Source organism: Marmota monax, unplaced genomic scaffold (assembly GCF_021218885.2).
Source record: "Marmota monax isolate L192 unplaced genomic scaffold, Marmota_monax_Labrador192_F-V1.1 WCK01_AAM20220418_F8-fsc00007, whole genome shotgun sequence".
Taxonomy (NCBI): domain Eukaryota; kingdom Metazoa; phylum Chordata; class Mammalia; order Rodentia; family Sciuridae; genus Marmota; species Marmota monax.
The window spans coordinates 7790304-7803590 of NW_026692781.1; positions in this window are offsets into that span (position 1 = coordinate 7790304).

Consider the following 13287-nt stretch of genomic DNA (forward strand, 5'->3'; position numbering starts at 1 on the left):
CCAGATACCACTAGATCTATGTAAAGGCACAACCTAAAAAATTATTGGCAGTAGAATAGATAGCATTTCCAATGGCTGGTTGAAAGAGAGGAGAGATGGAAATAGAATAAAAGACTTGTACTTCTTACAAATGGATAACATGTTCAAAAACGGAAGGGTAAACCAGAAACCAACTCCAAGTATAACCAAGGCAGACATTCAGAGATGTCGTATCAAGTTCAACCCAGCTCAGGGGTTCATTTCCATGTTCACTCCAAGTAGCCTGGAAACAATTATGTATGGTGATGAGGCTTCTCCTAAGACAGTAGCTCTTCATTAGTGGTCCTAATCTTCCCCACCTAATACTCACAAGCCATTATAAAATCCCTTCATATTTCTGGCTTCAGAAATTCAATTGCAGGTATGAACCCAAGTATACATTAAATTAGGGATTATCGCTTGTGGCACTCTACATGAGCCAGGTGACACTGGGCTGTTTTAATTAAGGATTCGTTTTCAATAACAACATAAGCAAATGAATAACATTAAGTCAACATTGACACAGTTGTGAGTGGGGGACAGCATGAAGCAACTGAGATATGCAGGTGTGTCCCAGATGATGTACAAAATTCATTTATGTACCAGAACTACACATTGTTGGAGCAACTCAATAAAGTTTATAATGCAGGGTATGGAACTCTTTTGAGTACGAAGAGATGCTTGCTGGGAAGAAAAGAGCAGTATGTGTTTTTGTTCTAATTAGAAGAAAAGCAAGGATAAGGAAGGAATACAGAGTTTCAAATACAAAGTTTTCTGAATGTTGACCTTGGCAGAGAATCTTCTGGGCTGTATTGATTCAGTAATCAATGCTTTCAGCCTGTCAGCTGTGCCATTTATTGAACATCCACTCGGTGCTGGTTATACATCCACTGTATTTTATTTTCAACACCTAAGAAATGAATAGTCTTACTCTTTTTTGGCAAGGAAACACTGAGAGAAAGGGCTTATTTTGTCTAAGGTCACCAGCTTAGATGTAGAGTTGAAAATTCAAGCCTAGTTTATGTGACTCCAAAGTATATGTTCTTACCTTTGAGAGGTTGAACTGTCTGCCTATCTTTCTGCCTTCACAATGACGGATTACTTAGGCCTTCCTTTTTTTTTTTTTTTTTTTTTTTTTTTTTTAAATTTTTTAATATTTATTTTCTAGTTTTCGGCGGATACAACATCTTTGTTTGTATGTGGTGCTGAGGATCGAACCCGGGCCGCACGCATGCCAGGCGAGCGCGCTACTGCTTGAGCCACATCCCCAGCCCAAAAACTTTTTTTTTTTTAAGAGTACTGGACTTGGAATCAGATGTCTTGGGTTCCAGGTCGTATCAGTTCCTTCCGTTAGGAACGGAAGCTCAGAGAGGTTTGGCCTAAGTGCCTGTGGCCCCAGGTCTCTGCCTCCCAGTCCAATACTCCTCCCTCTAATCCGCTTCCATGCCACAGCTTCCCTTCAGCTCGGCCTCTTGAGCAGGAATGGCTTTTTTTTTTTTAATTTTATTTATTTTTTAGGTGTAGATGGACACAACACAATACCTTTATTTTTAGGTGGAACTGAGGCTCGAACCTGGGTCCCGCCCGTGCTAGGCGAGCGCTCTACCGCTGAGCCACAATCTCAGCCCCGGCCTTCCTTTTTTTTATTCCCCCAAAATTTATTCAGTAAAAGGACAAGTCACTTATTTAGATTTCTTTTTTAAACAGATGAAAGCAGACTTAAAAAAAAAAAAAAAACTTCTTTGTTTAGGGGCTGGGATTGTGGCTCAGTGGTTGAGCGCTTGCCTCTCATCCATGAAGCACTGGGTTCGATCCTCAGCACCACATACATCAATCAATCAATCAAACAAAACAAAACAAAGTTACTGTGTCCATCTACAACTAAAAAAAATTTTAAAAACCTTTATTTATTTGTTTGTTTGGTTTTATGTGGTGCTAAGGATTGAACCCAGTGCCTCACGCATGCTAGGCAAGTGCTCTACATGGAGCTACAGCTACAGCCCCTTATTTAGATTTTGAGGTCACAAAAATAACAAAAAAGAGTTTGGTAAACAAAGGATGAGATACATTATGACAAATTATGGTAAGTGAGGTTTTGAGCAAGTAATTTGGGGACATTTTTCTCTAAAGTTTTATCTTTTAAAGAGAAGTGTGTGTGTGTGTGTGTGTGTGCAGAGCCTCTTCAAAACTATTCCATATATCATACTTATGTCCTATATCAGCTATGGAAAGCCTGCATTTTTTCAAGATGTAACATTCTCTGCAACCTCCCTAAGGACTGTGCTCATGTTCAGGAAGAATTCCTAATTATGCTGCAGCTGCAGTTGACATGGTTCATCCCTTCAGCTGAGAGGCTGGCCTCTGTGTGTTTTCGAATTCTCTATGCCTTATTTCACTAACAATTGACTCCACCAAAATCAAAGGGTTAGTGAACTATCTATATTTGCTGAACTTTTGTAGGAAATATGGAGAAGGGGCTTTCATTACAGAGTTCCATAGTATTCTATTTTTAAAAAATTCTCATTGGACACGTCTTGAAATCTCGGCTGCCAGTCCTATGGTCCCTTCTTTCAGCTCCTAATTCTCTCCAGCCATTCTAGCTTGCATGTCATCGTTGGAGACCCTAAGTCCTGCTCTGTTTTATGACCAGTTTGATTTACTCATAGCTTCTACCTCTAAACTCAAAAACCTCCACCTCAGCTAAGGATGGAGATGGTGGCTGTACGGAGCAATAGAAAAGCAATAGAAAGCACAACAGTTTCCAGGGTTCATTTTCTTTAGAAGAACCTAAATGACAAAATAAATAAATAAACGAACAAATAACAAGAAATGGTATGAGACCAGGTATAAAGTGGTGCACACCTGTAGTCCCAGCCACTCAGGAGGCTAAAGCAGGAGAATCAATTGAGATCAAAAGTTCAAGGTCAACCTGAGCAATACAAGGTCATGCTGGAACAAAACAAAGCAAAAAACCCAAACTGGCTACACAAAGCTCCTTCTCTTTCCTAAGGGTGGGTGTCATAGTCATATCAGGAGCAGGAACTTTCCTTCCTATTACTTTGCATTTCAGAGAACAGATGGAATGGAAGAAGAAAAGACCGAAACTGTGAGGCTTCCCCCAGCTGTGCTGTGCCCAAACACGCTTTCAACGTCTGGACACGTTTGTGGCATCAGGAGCCTTACCACGTCATGGCCATTCCACTTGGAGATTAATTCCCAGAATACACACTGACATCACTCTTCCTTTCTCTTAAAAGTCTGTAAGTTGTAATATGCTTACTGGGGATAGTTTTTCCCCCGGCTATTTTTGATAAATCCTCAGAGGTTAGCGTGATATTTTTGGTATCCTTCATAATATCAAAGGACTTTTACTAATTCCTACTCTTTCCCTGATCTTTATCTTCTTCATAACTGGTTATTTCCTTAAAGGTCTCTCAAGCTGCAGCAAAATTTTCACTTAAATATCCAGCAAGGTATTAACTATTCCTGACACTTATTTGTTTTGTCACCTCTGGTAGGATCTTGCACATTTTTTCATTGGCCCTATGGTCTATAACTTCACAAGATGAGACCAAAAAAAAAAGTCCAAGGCAAAATAATACTAACTTACCTATGCAAGCTGATCTAACCATGAAATAAATACCTAAGTAAGTAAATACAAGTATGCATATATAAAACAGATGTTTATTTATAAATATGTGAATATGCACATATAAAATATATTCATATATAATTATATATAAATAAGCATGAATACACATTCTTATGCCAACATACTTATTTGTATTTATTTATTTTTAAGTTCTTATATTAATCTACTTTCTAATATTACAACAAATACCTGAGATAATCAACTTTTTTATTTTTTTAAATAGGTTTACTTTGGTTCACTGTTTGAGGATCTGGTCCAGGACTGGCTTTATCATGGGACTTTATCATGGGAGGCAGCATGACATGGCAGAAGCACACTGCAGAGAAAAACTCCTTTCTTCATGGCTGGGATGGGAAAATGCAAAAGAGGAAAGGGCTGGGGTCCCATGCAGGCCCATCAGGCCCCACCTCTCAAAGTTCCCACCACCTCCAAATAGCACCTACCTGGGGACCAAACTTTCAGCTCATGGACCTGTGAAGGATACTTCAGGTCCAAATCATAGCAGTTATCCTCAAGTAATCCTGAAAAAGAAAAAAAAAAAAAGTTATCCTAAAGTAATCCTGCTGGTCATTGGAGATTTCCATTAAGTCTCCCTATTCAGGGAAGGGTCCTATAAGAGAAAAATCTATTTCACAATATAACAGAGAAAATCCATGCCAGCTACCTAAAATAGTCAATATAATTCTTCATTCTTATATGTAAACAATAACAAGCAGTCACCAGAGATGTCTTAGAAAATTACTACAACAAAATCAAAAATAGAAATTCAAAGAAAAAAGCTGACTCCAGAAGAAACAAATAATTTAGGTAGCCAAAAAAAAAAAACCAAAAATATCAGATATTTATCACTTGAAATATGAGCGATTATAACAACAATAATAGCTGGCATTACTGAACACTAACTCTGGACCAGGTTTTATTGTAAGTGTTATACATGTATTGACTTATTTAACACAAATAAAAACATGAATACTGTCCTCATTTTATGGATGAAGAAACTGAGGTTCAGAGAGGCTAAGTAAAATATGCATGAAAATGCACATTTTTTCATTGGCCCTATGGTCTATGTAAGGTCACACAATTCATAAGTAGCAAACTCAGGTCTCCATCCAGGCCTATCTAATTCCAAAGCCATGTTTTTAGTCCTTACTCTATAATGCCTTCAGTTTTTATTTTTCCATTTTAGACACTCAATGCCTTCACTAAAATTTGTCTTCAGGATTCCATCTTATTACAAGGTCACTTGTAATAAGATCACTCCAGATTTATCCTGACCTGCCTAGAACACTGGAATAGGGTAAGAACTTGAATTCAGTCCCATTGACTTTTACGTTTAAAGAGAAAACTACTCAGAAGCCCAGTACTTCAAGAATGTCTAAGAACTTTGTTCCATAATAGGATATTGACACTAAAACTTACCCAGATCCATCAGGACCAGAAATAATCTAAGCCATCTAAAGATATGTCTAAGGTAACTTCCTCCAGAGACTGGGAATATAGGTTGTTGCTATCAAGCTATATAATCTGACACAATGAAACCCGTTGCAGGTTTATGTAAATAATTTTTCATGGCAAAGTGATCCAGATAAACTGGTTTCCTAGACAGACTGAGTGAGGCTGAGGTTTAATCACTCACCTGTGATAATTCAGTTAAGTTTTGCAGATCTGACAATTATTTTGAAATGTCTACTACAAAGATTTGGTAAGGCTTGCTCTACGTTAACAATCTGAAAAACTAAGACAGTTATCCAGTTATTTGAACTCTTTTATTTATCTCTGACATTTGGCAGTAAAGAGGATTTTGATTAAAATGTTTAAGGAATTGATTCCAAAATGTGTTTGTACACATGGGTGTGTGAGCGGGGAAGGGCTTACGTCTACAGGAACATACTAGATAATTATCGGGTCCTGACATGGACCATGTGTTTGGTTTTTCTTTCTCTACCAGGAAAAAACAAGGACTTCATTATTGTCAACGATGAAGATCATTTCAAAAGAAAAGTTTAAAAGTGGAGAGAACTGTATGGAGATTTATCATATAATATGACTGGTAATAAAAAAGAGTGGAACGTCCTAGCAGTTCAAGAGGCTAGGACAGGAGTTTAGTGAGTTCAAAACCAGCCTCAGCAGTGGAGAGGCACTAAGCAACTCGGTGAGTCCCTGTCTCTAAACAAAAATACAAAATAGGGTTGGGGATGTGGTTCAGTGGTCCAGTGCCCCTGAGTTCAATCCCAGGTACCAAAAAAAAAAAAAAAAAAAAGAGTGGAATGAGTCGGGAGGATGGTAAGGTTGGGACAAGCAAAGTGTCCCCAAAAGTCCACTTTCAAAAGAATCACCAAAATTTACATACGACAAATTGCCCTAGATGGAAAAATTAAACAAATAAATAACCCAGACAATGTCTTTAACAAAATTTCAACTCTTTAAGATGTCAAAACAAAAAACAGGGCTGGGGCTGTAGTTCAGTGGCAGAGTACTTACCTGGTATATATGAGGCACTGGGTTCAATCCTTACCACCACATCAAAATAAAATAAAGGCATTCTGTCATCTATAACTACAAAAAATAAATAAAAATTAAAAACAAAAAACAAAAACCACACACATAAACATGGAAAAGAATTTTCCATAGGGAAACAATTTTGCTCAAAGAGTTCTTCTGTGGGATTAATTCTGGTTTATAAAATTGTATGTTGTTGAGTTAGGAAAATTCTAAAATGCAGAGACTTTTCAAATCTGAAGATTCAGTACTCAATTGCATTGGAAGCCAAATGTGAAAGGATAGCATGTCTTTTGACATTACTGGGAAAACAAATATTTACTGAAAGTTCAACATGAGAAAAAAAATATTTAGAAATACAGTTTATAGTTCTCAGTAAAAAAAAATCTGTACTTGTCTTTATTATGTTTCAATAATCCCAATATATTTTGTGGGCTTTTTTATAACTTATAAAACTCCTTCTATTTAAGTTTACTCATTTAAACTTGACAGCAACACCCCGAGCCTGCTAGGAGAGTTATGAGGAGACAACTCAGAAGGGGAAACTGAGTCTCAGTGATCAAATAAACTCAAGGTGGAAGAAAAAAGGTTGCTATGGTATCACATTCAGAAGGAGAAAGAGTAGCTTCTATTTTTTATTTTATCATTGATTTCTAATTTCATTCCATTATGATCTGATAGAATGCAAGGTATTATCTCTCTCTCTCTCTCTCTCTCTCTCTCTCTCTCTCTCTCTCTCTCTTTTTTGTATTTGCTAAGAATTGCTTTCTCTCCATTTTAGAGAAAGGTCCATGTGCTGCTGAGAAGAAAGTGTATTCAGTCATTGACGGATGAAATATTCTATGTCTGTTAAGTCTAAATTATTAATTGTATGTTTTAGTTCTATAGCTTCTGTATTTAGTTTTTGTTTGGAGGATCTATCCAGTGATGAGAGTGGCATGTTAAAGTCACTCAGTATTATTGTGTTGTGGTTTATTTGATTCTCAAAATTGAGAAAGGTTGGATGTATGTAGATGCTAGCCAGTCACCAAAAACCAAAGGCTGAATTTTCTCTCTGGTATGCAGATGCTAACATTCAACGGGGCTGGGAAGAGGGAAGAATAGAAGTTTACTGGATTAGATGAAGGGAATGAAGGGAAGGGAGGTGAAATGGGGCTAGGAAGGCCGTAGACTGAATAAAACATAACTTTCCTGTGTTCATATATGAATATACGACCAGTGAAACTCCACATCATGTACAACCACAAGAATGAGATCCTATTTAGAATGTTATAATCCATATATGTATAACATGTCAAAATACACTCTACTGTCATGTATATCTAAAAAGAACAGATAAAAAAATTTTGAAAAGATACAGAGAGAGTTTGAGAGAGAAAAGACAAGAAAATATTATATAGAAATATGGGAGACTAACTCTGGATAATGATTTAAAACTAAGCATGTGAGCATAGTCGTTCAATAAACGGCAGGTAAAAAGCCTCATCTCACTGAAAATGTAAACTAGGGCCATCAAAGCTAACAAGGAAGATGATATGTGACAGAAAGTGAAGCAAAGGCCTAATGAACCTTATTCTCTAATTTGCAAGTGATAGGTCTAAATCTGTTACAAAAAATAAAGTCACCTCACATTCTCTAGGAATCAGGGAGTTAGTAGGCAGATCTACTAAAAAACATACGTGCTCACCCACCCTTATTTATATATGTAAATATGCAAAATACTAGATATATTTTATCTAAATATATTGATACCTATTATGCATTATATTGACTTACATATAAAATCTAGAATTTATTTCTTACTAGAACACTGATACTATGCATAGGAAAATTGACTATTATGATTACAAAATAAATTTTTTAATGCAGAGCATTTTTTAAATCAGTAGAAGAATATCCACTGAGAAAAAAGACTTAATTTCCTTTTATAAATAGCAGTGGATTAGAGTACAACAATAGTCTGACTCTGCTATTGCTGTGCATTTAAAGCCAAGATGATGACTGTATTGAAAAAGAGGGAAGAGAAAATCAATAGATTATGGCTTCAATGGAGCTCACAACAGTGCTGATTAGAGAACACAAATGGATTGCATAATAGTAAAATAACTATAAACTGGGTATGGATTTAAGCCTATGTTAAGACCATTCTTAACTGCATTGTGTCTTTAGAAAACATGCATTGAAATTACAACAGCAAATTAAATCTATTCGACCGCAAAATTTAATACATAAGAAATAGCATTTTTTAATGATCTGGAAGAAGGAGTAAATAGCACGTTAATGAAATTTGCAGATACTACTAAATTGGAAGGAGTTACAAACAACAATGTGGACAGGGGCTTAAATACGAATGGACCCTATAAAGTTAGGGAAAAGCCAAAGACTGCATTAAAAAAAAAAAGACAAGTAGAACTTATGATGATATTAGTTGGATAAATTTTAACTTGAGAAAGAAAAATACAAAAAAGCATAACCCACTTGAATCTAATGTATGAAATAAGATATGTCAAGAGCTTTGTAATGTTTTGAACAACCAATAAAAAAAAAAAGAAAAATACAAAAAAAGCAGTGTGGAAAGAAAAATAACCTTGCGATGTGACCAGTGATTTCTGATTATAGTAAATTGGTAAATCCACTTTTGCATGGACCTGGCCCAAGTCTGGGAAATAGCCATGTCTTTATTCCCCATCTCTTATTTGTCAGACTAGAGGACACAAATGGCTTACAGAGACATTTTGGTGGCAAGAAAAATGAAGAAAACACAAAAATCAAGCATATTAATTTTTTTTTAAAGAATACATATAGAAAAGAATTACTATTGAAGAAAGGTCATTATTTGTTGATATCATTTCATTGTGTTTGTAATGAAGAGGCAGATATAATGAAAATTCGACATATGCCTAAAATATTTATATATAAGATAGTTGATGTCACAATTGTTTATGAGAAATTATTAAATGGAACTAATAATTACCTTATGAAAAACAATTATTAATTTTCCAGATACCAACTGATGGAAGAACTCCCCTTCCCCATGGCACGTGCCTAAATCTAAAAAATTGGGGACATAACTCCATCTCATGTGGGATTACATCATCGGCCTTTTTAGAATGTCTGGAAATTTGAGTCTGAGAATTTGGTTTATCCAGAAGAACAACAAGCTGTGTCTCCTGATGTTTTTGAGACTATAAGAAAATAATAATGTATCTAGGTTTTGCAGCTCACCCGAGGCTTAGATGAAGTTATCTGGGGATGAAAGATCATCTCTATTTATGGATCAGTGAACACAGAAGCTTCAACTACAGAACTTGACTATTTTCATAAATCTTATATTTATGTAATTATATTATGTATTCTGTTATTTAGATTTTGGCAATGTTCTTTTTGAATAGAGGCTGCCACTACTACAGCTGCGATAGGGGCCTGGTACTCTTGGTTGCCAGGGGTGATGACCAGAGTGAGAATTGAGAAGGCAAAGCCCAAGGAAGAGCTGAAGATGCTGGGGGTGGGGATGGGGGCAGAATGGAGGAACAGAAGGCAGGGCCTTTCACCTGCAGGTTCTCTTTCTTGAATGCTTCAGTCCTGTTTGGGGGTTTACATACAGAAAGACATTCTTTACAGAAGTCTGAGACTCTAGTCTTAAACATTGATTACAACAAAGTAGTGAGAAATCATATATTCAAAATCTTGAAATTCTTGTACCACCTTTTCCAAACAAATACTCAGCACTTTGCAGTTTGGTTATCTAGTTGCTAAATTTCATTTTAATAAGTTAGATCACAAAGTTTAAAATCATGCAGAAAAATTTTAGCACATGTGAGGACATGTGCTAAGACAGGGAGTATTCAGAATTTTCCCAGATTGTACCCAAAGATCTTAAGGAATATATTAAAATATGCCACTTTTCTTTTAAATTTCAAGCAATGGCTGCACCCTTTGTTAAGAAAGAATTATACAGATAGGTAGCTGCTTCTATAACTCACTGCTTTATCAAAAATCTTTAAAAGTATGTTTACTCTCATATGCAGTGCAGTAAAAATAAAATGGGCTACAGAATCAGATCAGGATTTATTTCTATCTCATCCTCAACATATATTAGCTATGTGATATTGAGCAAGTTACTTAGCATCTCAGAGTCTTCATCCCTCTTTTATAGATTAAATAAGTTAAACAAATAATATATTTGCAAAATGACTAACAGAATCAATGATCATGCAATGTTAGTTTTCATCCTTCTTCTTTACCAAAAAATTCTGGCTAAATGTAGCCATTTGAACCATAATCTAATTATAATTCACTTTCTTTTTTTCATTGCTTCATGAAATAAATATTAAGTGCTTGCAAGTAATGTCTTATGTTAGTTGAGGTAGGTGTACACAAACATAATAATATATATGGATCGTGTTCTTAAAGCTCATGAAGGGCTATGAGGGCCAGGTGTAGTGGCTCACGCTTGTAATCCCAGAGGCTGGGGAGGCAGAAGCAGTTCAAAGACAGCCTCTGCAATTAAGTGAGGTGATAAGCAATTCAGTAAGACCCTGTCTCTAAATAAAATACAAAATAGGGCTGGGGATGTGGCTCAGTGGTTGAGTGTCCCTGAGTTCAATCCCCTATACCCAACCCCCTGCAAAAAAAAGTTCATGAGGACTAGGAAATGACAGATATGTAAATGATCATAATGTGGGGTAAAACCCAAAGGGTAAACAAAAGTACTATGAGAGTCCAAGGGGGAAAAGATTACTTCTTGACAGATATTAGAAAAGGCTGAGGGAAAAGGAGGGCTTTAGCTGGGTGTTGAGGGCAGAGAGGTGAAAAAAAAAAAAGATCATTAGAAGAGAAGGATGGAGACTGAAAGTTTTATATAAGCATGGAGCTCAGGAAGATGGGAGATGAGGTGCAGCAGGAAAATTTGGATTAGATAAGGGAAGGCTTTGAATGCGTCCTGAGGAACTTGGACTTAAAGTAGCAGACAATGAATCATCCATGATGGTGTTCAAGTTTTGCTTTTTGATATGATTCTCATATCAAATCTGTTAGATGTTCCTTCCAAATCCATGATATTCTCCAATAAGATATACATGCCATATCTTATTGGGGAATAGATCTGGATCTCCTTTCAAGCTGTGGAAATTTTGAACAGGTTTGGACAAAGCAGAGAGTTCAGCAACCTACCACTAGAAATGCTCCACCAAGGGAACATTGGTCCATTCATCAAGCACTTGTGGCCCAGTCTTCAATCTAATAGCAATTCAGTGATGGGTTGTCATTGGTTAAAATCTCCTCCAATTTTTGAAGCCACTGTCAAATGTTTCACTGAAATAAGATCCACACCATCAGCTGGGTGCAGTGGCAAATGTTTATAATCCCAGCTACTTGGGAGGCTGATACAAGTTCGAAGCCAGCCTCAGCAACTTGGTAAGACCATGTCTCAAAATGAAAAAAAAAAAAAAAAAAGGGAGAGGTATGGAATGTGGCTTAGTGATAGAGTCCCTCTGGGTTCAATCCACAGTACTGGGGGGGGGGGGAAGCAATAAACAAACAAACAAAAACAACAACAAAAAAAACAAACCCATCCTCTGTGATTCAGTAAAAGAAACTCTTAAAAAAAAAAAAAAAGGAAAAAACTCTGATTTCAGTGAATGCATGCTGGTTCCTAATGTTCATGTTCAAAGTGATGACCAGCCCTGTCATATCAGTTGTCATTATCATTTGAGAAGGAGACCATGACCGTCTTGCCATTAAGGCAGTGCTAAGGGTAAACCAGAGAGATGGTGAGGCTGGATCTAAATGGGTGTGACAATCTTTACACACTGAGTTCAATTTTAGATCTGGGGTTTTAAAACAGCACAGAAAACCAAAGTTTAGAGTGAGGGGTTAATTGGACTCAAGACTCAGGGAAGCAAGCCTTTGTCATCTCCTATGGCCAAGGGGCAGAATCTAATGTTTGCCTTAGTAGAAGACAACTGGATTCTTATACCTGCCTCTGCTTAAGGATAGGGCTGGCACTGCACCCCCAAATTTCTAAAGTCTATCAAAGAACTCTAATCCCTATTTGATGCAGTTGCCCTATAATGCTGCATCTTGAGGCAGAGCCCAAGACAACTGACTCTCTTTTATGCTCAAGGAACATCCTTAGACTCCATAATAGCATTTTGCAAAATGCAGCCCAGAACCCTTTAGGGGATTAGCAGGGTCAGAACTCTTTCTATACATAGACTAAGACATTATTTTCTTTTTTTTTTATTATTGGTTGTTCAAAACATTACAAAGCTCTTGACATATCATATTTCATACATTAGATTCAAATGGGTTATGAACTCCCATTTTTACCCCGTATACAGATTGCAGAATCACATCGGTTACACATCCACGTTTTTACATATTGCCATACTAGTGACTGTTGTATTCTGCTGCCTTTCCTATCCTCTACTATCCCCCCTCCCCTCCACTCCCCTCCCCTCCCCTCTTCTCTCTCTACCCCCTCTACTGTCATTCATTTCTCCCCCTTGTATTATTTTTCCCTTTCCCCTCACTTCCTCTTGTATGTAATTTTGTATAACCCTGAGGGTCTCCTTCCATTTCCATGCAATTTCGCTTCTCTCTCCCTTTCCCTCCCACCCCTCATCCCTGTTTAATGTTAATCTTCTTCTCATGCTCTTCGTCCCTACTATGTTCCCAGTTACTCTCCTTATATCAAAGAAGACATTTGGCATTTGTTTTTTAGGGATTGGCTAGCTTCATTTAGCATAATCTGCTCTAATGCCATCCATTTCCCTGCAAATGCCATGATTTTGTCATTTTTTAGTGCTGAGTAATACTCCATTGTGTATAAATGCCACATTTTTTTTATCCATTCATCTATTGAAGGGCATCTGGGTTGGTTCCACAGTCTAGCTATTGTGAATTGTGCTGTTATGAACATCGATGTAGCAGTATCCCTATAGTACGCTCTTTTAAAGTCTTCAGGGAATAGTCCGAGAAGGGCAATAGCTGGGTCAAATGGTGGTTCTATTCCCAGCTTTCCTAGGAATCTCCATACTGCTTTCCAAATTGGCTGCAGCAATTTGCAGTCCCACTAGCAATGTACAAGTGAACCCTTTTCCCCATATCCTCACCAG